The following is an 18601-nucleotide window of genomic DNA, read 5'->3' as shown; positions in this document are numbered from 1 at the left end:
TTTTCTAAACATTTTGCAAGTAATCAAGATTAGGAGCTTGGAATGCTCGAAGTGCTTTGTTATCCGATGGCTCGGATCGTTTTGTTAATATTAAGATATAAATGGTGGTTTTGTATAAATATGTAATCTTTGTAAAACCATTAACGTGTATTATATAATCCCGTCTTTTGTAATGTAAATAAAGTCCATACAAACATTTTTTCCGCTTTAATCCCCTAACTCTGATTTATTTAAAAAGTGGATACCAACTGTTGGTCGCACGCCTAGGCCTAAGATTGGGCTGTGAATGGTTGGTATCAGAGCCATCGATCTTAGCGAATTAGGTATTAATAATAATAATAATAATAATAATAATACCTAAGCTTAGATCCAAGTGAATAGGAAAAGTATTTTATTTCTTTAAATAGAGACAAGATAGGCTGCTAAACCTTTTCTATCATTCCTCAATCTAAACCCCCCAACCATTAGATGTCGTTCAAGAAAGTAATGCAAGGATTTATGCGCGACGCAATGAAGCCGGATGCCCCGAACCACTTCCCAAAGATAACATGAGCGAAGACCATTACGAAGATTTCTTCAACCAAGATAATCCGATTGACGACCCACACCGAAGTACTTTCCTGGTACTGAACAATTACCAATCAACATACCCGACGATCCACAAATTCAAAAATACGATCCCCCAAGACATTCAAGTTATCATCCATCAAGCATACTGATGCATCGCCCGTCCGACATTCCGACATACCACCCATCAAACATTCCGGAGTATCATCCATCCGACATCCCGCTGTATCAACCACCCAATCCTCATCTGTCATATGCATTCCTCTCCAACAAGCAAATCAATGAGGAACCCGAATCTGATTCGTTTGACTGGATGCAATGCAACTCCGAACAAAGAAGGTGGTATACTAGAACTTATGCTTTCAACTCAGTTGACTCTCACCCCAACTCTTGCGAAGGACCGTCCTAAAAGCCGAAGATGAGGGTTATGATGTCGTACGAGAGTTATCGTCTACATCCAACAGTGTATGAGACTGCAAAGTTAATAGAGGAAGAAGACCCCGAGGAGGAGGAAGATCCAGAAGAAGACTAAGACCCCGAGGAAGAACCTGATGAGGAAAATACTAAAGCGGTAATAATTCCAAAGGAGGAACCAACCAGTTGTGACTGTCCACCCAATCAAGGATGTTTGCAACCGTTCTTTCACAAGAGTCTAAGCTATGGATCCGTAGACCCTTACATGCAATTCCTTCAAGAACTCAAGAACAAGTCACCACCAAGATTTCCACCATATCAAGGCAAGATCCCGTCAATTGGTGAACAAGCAGATGAGATACGTCAACAAAATAAGTCGTCGAAGCATTCTTCAAGTATCCGTCCGACATTACATCATCACTATACCCCCAAGAACCACTACGATATTGTAATGATGGGGTACCGTGATCCGCCACCTCGATATGGATACTCGAACGAAATCCCGTAGTCCCAGGAAGAGCATCTTGATAGGGCATTACATCAGACTGACGATCTGAGGAAGAAGATAGCCGTGGATGGAAACAAAAAGAAGAAGATAGGAGACAAGCTTCTTCGCAAATGCAATAAGATGACCAAGATGGTGAAGAAATTTATGAAAGACTAAGAAATGATGGAATGTGTGATGTTTGTTTGTTATGTTTATGTGTTTTAAATAAAGAACGGTAAAACGTTCTCGTATGGATAAGAGTATATATATATATATATATATATATGTATGTATATATATATATGTATGTATATGTATGTATGTATATATATATATGTATGTATGTATATATATATATATGGTAAGGATCCTAAGAGAACCCTTTGCAAATTGAGAACTTTGAGAACCATTTTGGACCACTAAAATCACCTTTAAAAAATATTTAAAAAATCATAAAACAAAAAATAATAAAAATTTTAAAAAAGTAAAAAAAAAACCAAAATTCTTATATTTCATTCTAGTTTTATTAAAAAAAAATAAAAAATATATAAAAATATAAGAAAAAACGTTGTATTATACACATATGTATAATTTTATTTAATCTTTAGTTACGTAATATACACATATGTACAGTATCATTTATCTTAAATTATACACATGTGTATAAAAAAATAATGTAAATGTACATATATGTATATATTATACATATGAGTATATAATTTGGCTAAACCGAGTTTTTTTTATTTTTTTATGAAACCGGGATGTTAAAATAAGAATTTTGGTTTTTTTACTTGTTTCATTTTTGTGTTTTTTTTTATTTTATGATTTTTTATTTTTGGGTTTTTTGTGGTTCAAAATAGTTCTCATAGTTCTCAATTTTAAAAAAGTTCTCTCATGATCCTGATCCTATATAAATATATATATATATCAAATAATGATATACATATAAATATGTTTGCACTAAAACAAAAAAGGCTTTTTAGAACCTTTTGTGTGGGACGCTTGTAAAATAGGGTCATAAAATCTATTTAATAGGACAAATGAACATTTGAGGTCCTTTTGCAATATACGCTACACAACCGGTGTCCTAAAAAGTTATTTTATAGGATGGATGATTCTTTGGGGTCGTATTATTATATAACTTAATAAGACCCTTAAAATTTAAATCATAATAAAGTAATCTGTAAGACATATAGTTGTTGGTGTCCCATTATGTGGTAAAGTAATATGACACTTGATCACTGGAGGTCTTATTATAACACAAGTTAAGAGGACACTTTGTAGTTAAGTCATAAATGTTCGGTGTTATAGGACCATTTCTAGTTGAAGTCATATAAGAACATAACTTAATAGGACATTTTACACCATGGTCTTATAACTTTAACCTTTATAAGTCGCTTAATCATTGTGGTGTTATTATAATACACCGTAATTGTACATTTGATATTTGAGTCATAAAATATATGTTTTATAGGACGCTTACTCGCTATAGTTTTATTATAACATAACTTAACAGGACACTTGACATTTGAGTTTTATAACTTTAACTTTATAGGACGCTTAATCATTGTGGTGTTATTATAATACATCGTAATAGGAAACTTGATATTGTAGTCATAAACATTTGTTTCATATTATGCTTATTCCCTAGAGTTTACTTTGATTAAAGAATTAAACTTTTTATACTAGTTAAACAAACATATCAAAGCCAAATGAGCATATTCAAACAAAAAAACGAGCATTTTCGGTTTAAATCCAACAATATTTCATTTGCTGTTACTATATTGTTTATATAATATTTTGATAAATTTCACAAGAGCTTCATATTCTGAAGTTATAACTGGTCGGAAGGAAAAGGCCAAATATCAATTGGGTGGATTGGAATAAGGTAGTGGCTCGAACCGTGCCTAAACTGCAAGCATAATGTGAAGGTGGACTTGAAAAATGAATGAAATGTAGGGAGGAATCATTAAAATCGGTGCAGGAAGTCCCTAGTTTCTTAATATTAATTAATTAATAAAAATAATGTCCATTTTACCATCAACCCTTCTTCCAAGATGTAAACATGTCTCTTTTATCCAAGTGGTGGTAGCGGTTCAAAAATGAGAAAGGTAGATTATGGTGGAATAAGGTAACTTATTTGGGCTTAACACCACTCCTTGGTCTAGAGAAGTCAAAAGGGTGTTTTGTGGTCAATGGGATTGGCCGGCTAGGGTTGAAGAGATAGAGGACTTGAGAGGGTTGCTTCAGCTTTGCTCAGTGAGGTGGATGGGACGTTTAACCTCTCAGGTGGGTTCTTGGTTAAAATAGTTAATGAAACACACTGGTGTTGATTTTGTATTATTAAATAGTTGAACAAGTGATAGAATCCAGAAAACGTACTATTTAATTTATTGAAATAATAACATAGTTGGCCCGATTCGAGAGGGGCTAATCTCCAATTTAACCAATTCGAAATAGGAAGTCTCCAAATACAAGATAAACTTGATAATCAAAATAAACAAGACATAAAGAAAGATATGACCCTAGGCCTATTTATTCTAAATAAGTGTTCGAAACTTTCCCATAATTTTTTTAGCCCTTGACCTTGACTTCCCTAGTGAAGCCTTTGACTTTGACTCACCATTGAATACTTATCAACAAGTTGGAATTTAAAATGGGGTTAAGTGGAGGTGATAATGGAAACATAGTATAATCAGATGGTGGAACACCGCTAACTGAGCGAATAAATGTTGATCAGAATGATTGAAAGACGTGGGGATGATGATGAGGCCTAAAGAACAGATGATTATTCTAACATGTGTTGGCTAATTTGGACAGGGCTAAGATTAGTTAGCTAATTTTAATCATGTGTTGTGTTACTTATCTAATTTTAATCAAGCCTGTTATGCTAACATCATTCTATTACTTTTAGGAGGTATTTTTAACTTTTTACTGCTCAAATTCTTTACCTCTTTAATTATGAACAAAGTTGGTTTGTGTGTGATTTTTATGGTTAATATATCTGCTATGCAACACTTCATGATTCTGGTGGGCCTGCTTCCTCACCAGATGAATCACATTCAAAGTCCTGATGTGTCTCTTTCTTGTGCTCCAATGGTCAACCCGTATCATCTTGCTCTAGGTTCCATAATACGCATTTAATATAATCTATCATCTGTATTGCACAATATGATTCTTCAAGTTTTAATGACACCCATTGTTTATATATATTGTTTGCCATGTAGGATTGAGAGTTGGAAGCTTTATATTGTACATGTTAATGAATATCAAATACTATAAGGTGGAACCTCACATCCAAGAACTTACTCAGCTAATTGCCATGGAGTTAATTGTTAACAGTTCACAGGTTAAATATTTTGCTTTCACTTTAAATGATGAATTCAGGTTAACTTATCGATTTCACAGCCGAGGCGAACGGTTCCCTTACAATATGGTCCATCACTTCACCAAAACCTTATTTTCTTTTTTTTTTGTCTTAACTAGGTGTTTGATTGAGTTTTGTATTAATTTGTTGCAAAATTAGTTCACTGTGTTAGCTAACTTGATAAAGTTATAGACATTATATTACGGGGTGTTGGTGCTGAAGTTTGCTGGTTGATTTACAAACCAAGAACCATTCAGAACAGATGAAGTTATAGACAACTTGAAAAACAAGATGCTGGACCGCCGAGTGCAGGCACGTCTTCCATTCCACATCGTCATAAATCTGTAACATTTATGTTACTGTATGATAGTATTTACTTAAGTTACACTCAGGCATCTAGGCATCTTTTCTGGATACTTATTTTATATTTTACCTCAAGGCTTAGTTAATGTGCTACAACATTTGATGGAAGGTTAGAGGAGGCTTTACCTTAGAATGCACTTATCGATGAGGTGGTATGGTTTACTTTTGCACCCTGTTTATAAACAAAACCAATTAAGCTGATTCTGAATTAAGATTATTAAGGTTTAGCATGCGGTTTGCTTTATGTGGGTTGACAAATTTTAGCTCAACTTTTGGCAGTTAAAGATTTAAATTTTCATGCGTTTTTTTTTTCTGGCTTGAATGAACTCTAGATATGTACATGTATGTAAAAGCAGTCACTTTTTATATTATTTTATTGCCCTACTCTTTAATTATTGGGTGGACACATTTTGACTTTTGAGTCAAACATTGAAGATTCTGGTCCTAAACCGTTAATTTTGTTAAGTAACTTCAAATCAGTCTTTTGCTAAATCAACGTGTTTGATCTCAAAAGTCAACATGTTTGTCACGTTCTAAAGATGCAGTCAAGGAGCTCAGGTCACAGGCCTAGTGCATTGTGAGATTGCTAACTGAAGCCGGTATGATTTTATACTTTAAAATTAGTAACAAGAATCTAGATGTAGTTTTAAGTAAATGTGACTATTTCAACCCATTTTACTAATGAATAAGCCGATATAGGTAACGGGCCAACCAGGTAAATAACAGATTTTTATATATCTAGATGTAACGTATTAAACCTATTTAGCTTTGATTTTGGTAGCGGGTCAACAGGGTGAAATATAATATTTGTTTATATATAGATCTAGCAATTTCAACCATTTACATCATAATTTGACTTGTCTTGAAAACTCAACTGTTGGGTATTTTTGGCAATCAAAGACTCAATATTTAAGCATTTGTTTTATATTTTCTAGCCAGAACTCAAATATGTATTAAATATTCTTTTTGCGTCTTGAATATGCATATCTGTTCAAGCTTCACCAGAAATGTATGTTCTGGTCATCAAAACTAATTTAGACTAAAGCAGATTAGATACCAATTTTTGACCAAAAAAAATAGTGAAAGGTAACAACACTACATCTACAGGTGGATTGTTAAAAAAAATAGTTTGTTAACTTTGACTTCTAGACAAAATCAATGGTGACTAAAGTAGTCTGGGTCTTGAAAACGCTATATTAGGCTATAGAACTAACCTATCTGCTCAAGATCCAATTTATAAGAATAGCTTGTGACCCGGGCCCATTGATCTCTACTATCTGTGGGTTTTATAAACGTGGCCATCAGAATATACTTTTGAACTGTATGTGTATTTGATCTCAGTTAAATGTCTTATCCTTCTAATAGTGTCTTTCTCAGTTGGTATACTTGGTGCTTATTTGTGTTTTTATTCAGTTGTAGGTGGTTTATTCAGAATGTGCCAAAACAGGAGCAACAATATGTCTTGTGACATGTCTTTATCTTAAAGTCCTGTGACTTCTGTTTGGTCAGATTTGTGTCTGATATATGTTATACAATCACATAATTCTGTGTTAATTGGAATATATTGTATGTTCGTTCTCTTTTGTGGTGTTTGTTTCTACAATTTATAATGCGCCTTGTGGCACTATTTGATGTTACACTCTTCGTTAATGGTAGGTCTAAAGTTCGTCATTTGAATAAGAGTTTATATGAGGAAGTTAGTTATTACAAACTTTTAGTGAGTTTTGTTATATCTTGCTGAGTTGGCTTGCAAGCTGTGTAGTTTTCCTTACCAATGACAAGTTATGATTTTTCGCTTATGATTAAAATTTCTTATCAAAAATTGTTGTTCGCGTTTCTTTACTTAAAAGGTGTGAGGAGTTATTTGCTGTATATTTCCTCTGGTTTGTCTGCTATTGTTTCATGTTGTATTTATAGCACCAAGTGTCTTTGACTCAACTTTTAATGTTATTGAACCTGTGTTGATTGTTCTAACGAGCATTGCTTCATTGTTATTGAAAATGATCAAAAGTTTTATTAACTTGTCCTTGAGAGACAAATGTTTTAATAGTAAACAATTTCTTATAAAAGTTTTTGTTTGTGAGAATTTTTTTTTAAGAGGAAATTTTGGTTCAAAGGATCTAGTATGCTTTTCTTACAATCGTTTTTTTTTAATTTGCATAAGAACATGTTTGGTTATTGGATTAGGGGGCGGGGGATTAATAAATACATGTATGTCTCGAATTCAATATCAAACATATGTTATATGTAGTTGTGTTCTAATTGTTGGTGTATCTTGTTTTTTTATGAATCGGGCTGCTGACTATGGGTTTATGTATTGGGCTATTGCTGAGTTAAATGCGGTTCTAATTAACATATGGGCTTGGTTTTCTGCCAATTACAAAGGAGATTGTGTGGTTTGATCTAGAGATTGTTAGTTCTATCTCTTTATATTTGTTTGTTTGATTTTCATCTTCGATTCATGATTAAATAATTTGTCGATTGCCTATGTTTGTAGATTATCAAATCTGTTATATGAGTTTAGCACTGGTTCATATTGTTCTTGTTCAAATTATTCATCATATATTTTGGTTTTGTATGTCTGAGTTGGAATTAAGAAGGTATTCATGACATAATGTGACTAACCATACACTAAATCTAGTTGCAGGTGATTGAGGTGAATAATAACTTTCTTACACTTGGGAGTTACACACAAAGAGGTGTCGGTAATTATTCAAATTTTTTGCATGTTTTCTAAATTAAGAAACTTATCAATGGATTTATTTTCACATTACAGGTATTCAATTTCAGTACTGGAAGATTAATAAGTTAGATGGTCGTACTTGACAGTGAGGTTCCTGCCCTGGATGAATGACCACACAGGTCAGTTTATTTTCGGCGCGGATTCACTTGGTGAGTCTTTCCAAAGTCATTAAGTCGACTTGACCTTGATAACGTGTCTACTTAGGCTGTATTTTTAAGCTAAATGTAGACCGGGTAAAAACTTGAAAGTCGCCTAAAATATATATTTTAAGCCTGCAACCTCTTAAAGTGTTTTAATTCAAAAATCGAATCGACGCCATAGAGTCTTCATTCGATCAAACACTGTTTACTGTAGAGCTGGTAACAAATCTTTTGTTGAGTGGTTTCTACTTTCTATAAGTTTCCCCTTTTTTTAGTTCATTGAATAACTTGAGGGGTTTTTTTTAAAAGAATATACAGGTGGAGAAAGTGGCATGAAATGTAGGTTATTTTCTTTTCATGAGTTAGCAAGATTGAAAGTTATTTTTTTGGTTCCATTGTTTGCTGTTACACTGAAATTTCATCCTTCGCAAGTGAATCGGCCATGGATTTCTTGAGTCTGAGGAGGATGGGTCCGCTTATTTATAGCCTGACAAATCAAAATGGTTTGAAAACCCGGTCTTCGTTTTTTATTTTTGACTTTTATTTGGAAATCCGATTTTTGTATAAAAACTTACAAAAAAGCTATTTGAACACCCAAATTATTTAGGACTTCTTGATTAGTTTGATTGATGAATTGAATGGGTTTTAACTTTCGTTTTTTAAATTGGGTAGTCAAGTTATGAAAGCATGCAAAAAGATCATCTAACTCATTATAAAGACGGCCAGCCATGACCCAGAACCAATTAACTGGTAGCATGTATAAATAAAATGCCTAAATTCAATATTTTCTATGCTAGGTTATGTGTATCTCTAACAGGTCGATTAACCGTAAGTTTTATCAGCGCGTCAAACTAATGGTAAGCACGTACTCGTGTCATTTAAGACCTGCATACAAAGCAAAGTAGCAAAATATATAGTAAGCTAGTGATAGTTTCCAAACTGCATATATAATTAAAAACCTACTACCAAGTACTCGCCATCATGTAAATAAAAGTATAGTAATAGGGACAGCAATGAAGGATAAGAGAAAGAAGATGGGCACTGAGAAGAACAATCATCAGAGATCCCGCTTCATATCTTATCTTCCAGGCGGAATGCTTCACATGCGCTATCTTTGAGATGGGTTCCAACTCGATCGTTTGTTTATCAAGCACGTTTGGAATTTATTATTAGGTGTTGACGTTCTGTTAATTTGATCTAAACGGAGTAATTAGCAACGCTTTTATCTCACCCATCCCAAAATAATATGTTGATCCGCAAAACCTTTCACTTCAGGCTGGTCATTTGATTGCCTCGAGCCAACGTTCTACTAATTTGTAAAGTCATCTCGAAAGTATTCTTAAACAGGTTATGGGCTTCGTTATATCCGAGTTCCAATAGCCTTTTCTGTCGGATATGAACATTCTGGATGTGCCACTGACCGTAAATGAAGTTCTATCCTTGCTCAACAAATCCAAATCCCAGGCAATAATGCCACTTACTCTCACATTTTTGGCATTGGTGTGGAGGCGGCTAGTGTTAAGGATACGAGCGGCATTGTTAAGATACATGTACCCTCCCTTTCATTCACCAAACTTCTTTTGGATTGGACGTAAAGATAGAAGTATATATATCGGGTAGCATGGGACAAAGTCACCAATGCGAAGACAAAATTTCATTTTCAAATTCAGTATTTTATATGCCAAAATTTAAAAGTTTATCTATGTGCACTGGCCTATACATAACTAAACATATACAAAACCACACCGCTAATTGAAATATTAAAACTTTTTAAAGAAAATGCAAGTGTTTGATCTTCTGAAAAGCTTGTTTAACTTTAAAAGACGGTTCATCGTACAAGTACCCAAGATCCTCAACTTTTGCCACCATGCTTGGTTCCCCAACAAATGCACGAAAAGAATCTGCAACCGAATCAGATAAAGATTCCAGATTGTATCCTCCTTCCAAGAAAAACACACACAGACCCCCACACAATTCGCAAGCTGCTTGATGTTCGATGCCAACATGTAATATGTTCCTGTTGTGAACTGGAAATTGGCCAGCGGGTCCAATACGCGTCCATCATACCTGAACAATATATCGTGTTAAACGTCAAACATTGCAAAATATGTCAAAACGGGCCGGGTCAAAATATACCCTGCTGATACAAGAATTATATCCGGCTTAAATCTTTGGGCCGACGGTACGATGACATCATCAAACACAGTCCGCATGGCGTTATAACCCGAGCCTCCTGCTAATGGCAAATTAAGTGTTGTCCCTTCACCGTTCCCGGATCCTATGTGATCAATTTTCCCCGTACCAGGGTAACTTCCGTCCTATACACCATTTAATATAAAACTAATTTGTTAAATTACACTTTGAAAATAACAAATATATAAATGGAAGTTTGTTTGGGTTACTTGGTGAGTTGAAAGAAAGAATATGTCCGGATCATCATAAAACGCATCATTAGTCCCGTTCCCATGATGCACATCAAAATCAATGATGAAAACCCGTTTAAGCCCATGGGACCTGTAGGAACCGCGTGGTGTCCGGGTGGCCGTATTAAGGCGAAACCAATCGGTGGGGTTTGAGTGATATTTGATGCTGCCACCTACATTTTTATCAAATAAAAAACTTCTTTCAGTGAGAACAAACAGTAATCTACGAATAATTGGGCTTGTTTAGGCTGGCAGAACTAATTAAGCTCGGTATCTGAAGCTCATACTCGTTTATTAAATGAGCTTCAATTTTAGAGGTGGCAGTTTCAACCCATTTGCTTATAAACCAGGTTGATTCTGGTTTTTTTTTTATTTAAATGGATAATAATTCTTATAGCTAAAGATGAGAATTGATTCAAACAGGTCAACTTCGACCCCTGACACATAGCTTAGGGGTGTAAAGAAGCTGAGCTACAAGATCAGCTCGCTGAAAGATCAAATCAAGCTGCGCTTCAGCCCGAGCCTAAATTGAAGCTTATTTAATTATCAAGCACGGGCTTCATATATCAAGCTTGATTAGGCTTGCAGGCCTAAACACGCCAATTATTCATATAAATATAATAACTTTTATCTGGTAACATATATTACATAACAAATACTAGTATATACCTATGATAAAAAAAAACTACAACAATGTATACCATCTTATATATAAAATTCATAATTAAAAATATATATATAAATATTATATTAAATGCATGTGTATAGAAAAGCACAAATACCATAAAAAACCAACATACTTTCCGTTTTTTCTCATAAAAGTTCCGCATCATTTTTTTGCACATAAAAGTCTCAGAACATCCTAATTTTGAACACCATAATGAAAAAAAAAATTTACTCATTCATTTATGTTCATGGACGTCTGTTTATGTTCGTTTATTTACGTTTGTTAAAATTCTAATAAACGCATAAGTAATTATATTCATATAAATATATATGTTTGGATAAATGTGATGTATTAGACTTGTTCGTTTGTATTCATTGATGCTAATTTATGTTCGTTTATGTTTGGTCAATTATGTTCATTTGTATTCGTTTTTGTTTGTTCAAAAATGTTCATTTACGTTTGTTTGTTTTATGTTCATTTGTGTTTGTTTACATTTGTGAACTGTCCGTTTAGCTTTAAAAGAACGAGTCAACGAACATGAATAAAAACAAAAAACCCAGTCTCTAAATGAATGAACATGAACAAAATAATTTGTTCGATTATGTGCTTGTGTTCGTGTTCGGTTAAAGTTAAATGAATGAACACCAACATACCCCCGTTCATGTTCGTTCGGTTCGTTTGCAAGCCTATGAGTCTATTACAATACCAAAATGTTAACAACCATGATTCACAATATTGGTACCAAACTTTTAAATCCAACAAGGAAACTCAATATTGTAAAAATTACTTGCACCCTATCATTTGTAATTTTAATATGGTGTATTTGAGTTATATGAAATTAGTGTGATGTCTTTGAGTTACATGAAATTAGTGGTTAGTTGTTTTAGTTAAAAACAAAAATTCATGATTGGGTTATATGAAATTAGTGTGATGTCTTTGAGTTACATGAAATTAGTGGTTAGTTGTTTTAGTTAAAAACAAAAATTCATGATTGGGTTCAAAATTAGCATGTACATTGACTATTTTGTGCAAAAAACTGTTTTGGGGGACATTTATGGGAAAACACAGAGTGTATGTTGGTTTTTATGGTATTTTGCATATATAAAAAATAATTAAATTATATAAGAGCCGAGCATGGACAGAGCTCAAGCTTGAACTTGGAGCACATCTAAAGGAGCCGCACTCAAGCTCAGCCTGGCTATGCTCGTTTACTACCCCTATTGTTGGTTGAGATGTTACCACATGATCAACCAAGGATAAGCCTGCTCCAGTAGCAATTAACGACTCCTGAAATGTCTGCATCGTTTATGATATTCATATGATCATTACAAGCATGCTTTGATTATAAAATTAATATGACCATCATATATGTGCACGCAAAGCAGTTTATGGAGCCACATTTTATGGCATTCTCTTACTGTGGCAGTCGCGTATGTGGGTCCGGAGCCGTCAATGTGTATAAAACCCTGTTCTGAAACCTTCTCCATTGCCTATAAATATAGATTTACGACGAACAATTAATTAATGCTAATACACACACAAGAATATTTACAATATATGAGTACTTAGAGCACATATTTAGATGGCATATATATGGGAAAATGAAATATTGATGTTAAACAAGCTTGACATGAGAAATTTCATAGCATAGACAAATGAGTATCTGAAAAGAAAATGGGCTGACCGGGTCAAGCAGTCCAAATGAGTAGGAATGGATTTGGACAGCCCATCACCAATTTTTTTCCTTTTTCTAATATTATTTGGCTTTTTTGATATCTACAAATAATAAAATATGTAAACAAGGTTATAAAAACCATATTGTTAAGATAATAGTCAATTTTTTCTTTTAATAATTCAATTTATGTGATCTAAAGCATTTTAGAGCAATCTGGGCGGCTTTTGAGCCGTTTGACCAGGTCAAACCATTTCCTATTTAGTTAAGTTTTGTAAGTTATGCCCGCTCAACCAACCCACTGGAGATAGATACAATACACTCTAGTCTCTAGTAAACAATATACGTGCTTTCTATTAATGTCAGGAAGATTTATTACCTTCTCAAGGCCAATAACATAAGGTTTGGAATGCACGCTTGCAATATCTTCCACTGTAGCAGTTTTAAAATCTTCAAGTTGAATGATCTCATATCCTCGAAACTGCAAGCGTAAAAGTTGCATATCATTGTAATAAAATATCAATTTAGCATGCATGATCATAGGCTAGTTCAAATTTGAACATAATTAACAAAAGGAAATGATTACCTTTGGAGTGAGCTCCATCTTTTCAAGAGCGGTGACAATTGCAGGAACCCTTAAACTGCATTCAGGTGTCACCAATATCATGTCAACTCTCTCCAATACACATTTTTTATACAAAACAAAAACAACTAAATTTAAAACTGAAAAATGGATACTTTGTTATGACCCGCAGCAAATAGGACATAAGTTAGTTACCTTGCTATGACCCATTGCAGGCGTTACACTATAAATCACTTTCGCTGTACTCTCATTTAACGAGCACAAAACAAAACTTTTGAACGTTTCTGGAATAATCGAGTTCTAACCGATGAAACCACATAATGTTCAGAAATCCATAAAATCATCATTTTCAAGTAAAATTGTATGTATGGACAACGAGGAAGTAAGATATACAATCCAGTTTCTATATATTGATGTCCTAGAAACATGACATGTGACTTCTGAGAGATTTATTTAGTGTAGTATATTAGCAAATTCATGCATGATTCCTAACAACTCAAATGTTAGTAGGGGGGCATATTTTGGTTTGGTTTGGTTTCTGTTATATGTATAATGAAATCAGGTGGTTTTATATGGTTAATCACATAGTCATAAAGATAATACAGATTTTTCCTGATAGAGTTCACTAATATATAGTGGTGTGCATGAAACATAGAAACTAGGGGTACCATTTCAAATGAAATAATTTGGGTTGTTTTAAAAATTACATGGGTTGGTTTGGGTAAGAGATTTTAACTAAATGGGTCATCTGAAATTCCACATTGTTATTTGTGGGTCCAAATGGGTCGACAAATTCAAATATATTTTGATTGCAGTTGAAGTAATTTATACTAGCCTAATTAATATATAGTGTAACCAAAAAAATATTAGAAACCCAAATAAATAAATTGTTAAAAACAGTGTATTAATAAAAAATAAATAAGTATCCCCAAGGTCAGAGGTCACAGTTATAGCTTAGGATGTAAGTATTATAATCAATTGAAGTTGAAGTTTTCTGAGAATCGAATGAAGAAGGAAACGTTAGTTTGTAATTAATCGGAGAGCATTTACCTCCGACAAATGAAAATGAAAGAGCAGCTGCAGCTTCAATCTCCATTTTATTTTATGGGGCCTACTAATAAGACACCCTGCTTCAAATTCATACACCCTCTATACGACTCGTATAGCTTATACGAGTCGTATAGATTTCCGTACACTGACAACAACCAGCTTTTTGAAAAAGGTGTTTGACCAAATTATTATACGAGTCGTATGGCTTATACGAGACATTGTTGGTATCCATACGAGTAGTATAGCCTATACTACTCGCATAATCCTCATACACCCTCTTTGCGACTAGTATAACCTATACGAGTCGTTTTGGATCACCATACACCCTTCTCAGACCGTACATACCAGCTTTTCATAGCTTTTTAGATAATGTTTGACTAGACTTAAGACTTATACGAGTAGTATAGTCTATACGACTCGTTAGTTCAGTGTACCATGTCTAGAAAGACCCGTGAATGACCAGTTTTATACAAGTAGTATAGTTTATACGACTCGTACAGGCAGGATAATTATTTGACACGATATAATATTCGGTAAATTATTTGACGCGAAACAAGATTCTACCGTTAATTATATGACACGACATAATATTCTAACCAATCAAATATATATAGAGCTTATATAGTTTCACTGCATAGTATTCTAACATATCAAAAAATTTAATAATAAAAAAAAACGAGTTAGATATGCCATTTTCTGATGATGACAATCAAGACGATTGTGTTGGTGAAACTTTCGACAATGTCTCACCATTTTCAACCAACGAGGTATAAAATAAATTTATAAAGTATGTTTCTATTATTTTATATTTGACGATATTGTTTTTAACAGGATGTTAATTTGTTTTCATCATTGGGCAACTTGTTTGTTTATGTGGACTTGTTTTTGTGTTCTCGGTTATGTTTTTATGGTTGTGATGTACTTGATTATGGATGTTCGTAGGGTGAACTCTTATTTTGTATTTATGTGGTATGCTTTGTTATGTGGTATTGTTACTTCTGTTACTATGTGATTTGTATGTGTAATTATAGATTTAAAATAATATAGTTAAACATGGTAGCATAATATAATCTGAAAATTAATATTACAAGTAACACAGTCAAATGACACAACTTACAATTAATTTTGGATAACATAAAATAAATAGAGGTACAATATGATGCCAATACAACAAACGCTAAATAAGGTCGGGTATTTATCTCGTACAAATTAATACCACATATCTACAAATTTATCTCGTATTGTCCGTGTAACTCGTATGAGACATGGTCGTATAGGCATTCTCAAAAACGTGTCATGGCAGAAAGTAGGAAGTTGTCATGTCATATGAAATTTAAATTATCTCGTATGGACCATACTACTCGTATGGGGGGTTACTCGTATAGACCTTCTCGTATTGTATGGTCAACGGAGTCTGACATAAAGCTGACATCTATACTACTTGTATAACCTATACGAGTAGTATAGGTAGGGCAGGTGTCTGAATAGAAAACTGGGTATCTGAATAGAGAAGGCCTATTTTATTTTATTTTACTCAACATCCTTTTCTTTTCCATCCTATCCGATCCTATCCTACACACAAAATATAAGGGATAAGAGGCATTTGGTTGTTTATGGATTCTATTTTCATTCACTTATTATTATATTTCATCATGCTATTATTCTTTTGTAACCGTGTTTAGTACGTTCGCTTTTATTTTACCTTATGCTTATATTTTAAAGTAGCTTATAGCTTATTTTATATTATTTGATAAGTTTTTTAAGTGTTTGGATTAGCTTATATTCTACAAGTTAATTATGTGTCTTAATAAGTTGTTAAATCCATCATTTTTTAATTTGTTAGAGTAATAAGTTGCTTCAATAAGACTAATTCATCACCATTTGAGGGCAAAAGAGTAAACGTACAACCTTATACAAATAAGCTAAAAAACCATCTTCACATAAGCTTCTTCAAAAGAGCTTATATAAGCTCATAAGCATAAGCTTTAAAAACTAAACCAAACACTAAGTTAAGCTTATGTTATAAAAAAAGCTAAAAAAAAACTATATGCTTTGTTAAAAAAGCTAGGCCAAACACCCCTATGTCATTCGCGGTCACCATTCAACAATCCAGAAATTTTGATCAATGAGTGTCGAAAAAGATCAATCTGAAATGGGTCAAGTTAAACAAAACGGGCCAACCCAAAATGGGTCGTGTAAAAAAATTACATTAAATAAATTACGAATAGAAATTTAAGCAACAAGTTTTATCAAACAAAAATGCACATTATAATTGGCCTCTACGTGATTTCATATTCTGAAAACGGTCAATTATAGCTTCATTCGTAACAATTGCAATTGCTTCTTTTTCAATCTTTTAAATAGTATAGAACTATTAATTATTAAATAAAATGATACTCTGAATACATACATATTTAGATCTAATTTTTATAACAGTCAAATTAAACTTAAGAATTTAAATTTAAATTATATTAATAACTATTATTCCAGGTTTGATATATATATAAGCCAGAATGTTTTAGAAACCTAGAATTCAAATTATCATTCCCTAAATGACAATAAAAAACTCATGCCTTTTGAATTTCAAGAATGTAAACAATCAAATAAAAAGAAAACAACAGAAGTCAAAATCATAATAAGTGAACAACTGATGAGCGTATCTTGTATTTCAAAATAAAAACAAAAAATCGGAATCACAAAAAAAAAATTAACGATGACCTCTACTTAAGATTTGAAATAACATGCATAGCAGCATAGGTTCGTCTCCCCCTACCATATAACTTGCAAGTTTCAAATTTTTAATTAATGAAGTGGTTAAGCAATCTAGGCTTACGTATTTTTTTAAAAAATTAAATTTTAGCTTGGAAAGTTGAGCTCAAAAAGTTACGGTTGAGGCATGATAAAGAATAAGGATTTGATACTTGGTTCGTTAGGCTTAATATATATAAGTCTATAGCATAAACTATAGATTTGAGGGGATGCCAATGCCCCCTAGCCAAACACTAATTCCGCGCCCTGAGTCATTCGTGTTATTGAACTGTTTACATGTAATTGTGTTTGACAGGGGCGGCCCGGAGGGTGTGCGAGCCGCACCTCCGGCCGGGGCACGTTATTTTTAGGGGCCAAAATTTTTATAATCTTTTCCGGTAAATGATCTCGAGTTAATTCGCATCATCCATTGGTTCGATTCGGTTGTTAGTTTTGTTGTTTTAAACCTGCCGGAATCACCGGAAAACTTTTGCCGGAATAAAAAAAAACTTACGATTGTAATATGAAAGTGATGACAAGTTTGAAGAAATGACATAAATGGCCCTTTATCTATCTGTCATAATTAAATCTACTATCTACATACTTAGTCCTTTTAGTTTTGCTTTAGTTATATTTTATCCTTAACTTAATAACTTTATTCAACAACATTCCAAATTCTTTAAACAAGTTTAAAAAATTAAGTTTATATTACATCAACTATATTAATTTTCATAAATTTTGTATAAACAAATCATATAAGCATTCAATTTTAGGGTTCTGAAAATTGGGGTGTTACATTAATACTATATATTTTTTATGTTTATTGTTATAACATTAATCGTTGTTTATAAAAATTAATTTGTATATTCGTTATTTGTTAAGGCTTGCGGGCCTTTTTATTTCGACTCGACCGAGGTACTCAAAATCTTGGAGACGCCCTTGGTGTTTGACATGTCATTTCATTTGTGTGGGTTACGCTTAATCGTGTCAAATGGGTCGTACGCGTAACTCGCTTATGTAGCATATTTGTGTTAGTGTTTAAGAAAATGACACATTCAACTAATTTTATTTTTCTTTTTCTTTTTTTGGTATTAGGTACATTAGTCGTGTTGAACGTGACAGTTGTCAACTCTAAGATAAACAACAATAATTGTGACATATGAACCTACCGATGTGGAGGGAGCTAGCATGCAAACGCGGGTGAAACCATGGTTTAATTGGTTAAAGCTAAATTTAAACGACAATAATTTATTGTCAACTTGAAGTTAAAATGTAAATACAAATAACTGTGTATTTAGCATAAATGATTTCTTGTTAATTTTTTATTATTGCTGTATTAATCCATTTCGTTTTGTTAGTGAAACTAACGTTTTTCGA

General features: G+C 33.1%; 1 long non-coding RNA gene and 1 pseudogene across 2 annotated transcripts; one reads left to right on the top strand and one right to left on the bottom strand.

Moving 5' to 3' along the window:
* The first annotated feature begins 4479 nt into the window (after positions 1-4479).
* Positions 4480-4926, top strand: LOC143623953 (uncharacterized). Its single transcript, XR_013151998.1, has 3 exons — positions 4480-4592; positions 4696-4817; positions 4856-4926. It is a non-coding gene; the product is annotated as an uncharacterized LOC143623953 (long non-coding RNA).
* Positions 4927-9737: 4811 nt separating this feature from the next.
* On the bottom strand, positions 9738-13636 carry LOC143623985 (histone deacetylase 14, chloroplastic-like; annotated as a pseudogene). Its single transcript, XR_013152007.1, has 8 exons — positions 13622-13636; positions 13430-13519; positions 13223-13324; positions 12590-12661; positions 12411-12467; positions 10484-10677; positions 10218-10399; positions 9738-10148 (listed from the first exon to the last, which is right to left on the bottom strand). The product of XR_013152007.1 is annotated as a histone deacetylase 14, chloroplastic-like (transcript).
* Positions 13637-18601: the final 4965 nt, after the last annotated feature.

This window comes from Bidens hawaiensis, unplaced genomic scaffold, assembly GCF_021521415.1.
Source record: "Bidens hawaiensis isolate Kalapana, Puna unplaced genomic scaffold, B.hawaiensis_p1.1 tig00003649_1, whole genome shotgun sequence".
Classification (NCBI taxonomy): domain Eukaryota; kingdom Viridiplantae; phylum Streptophyta; class Magnoliopsida; order Asterales; family Asteraceae; genus Bidens; species Bidens hawaiensis.
Note: the sequence above shows the minus strand (reverse complement) of the source record. Positions and strands in the feature narration are given on the sequence as shown.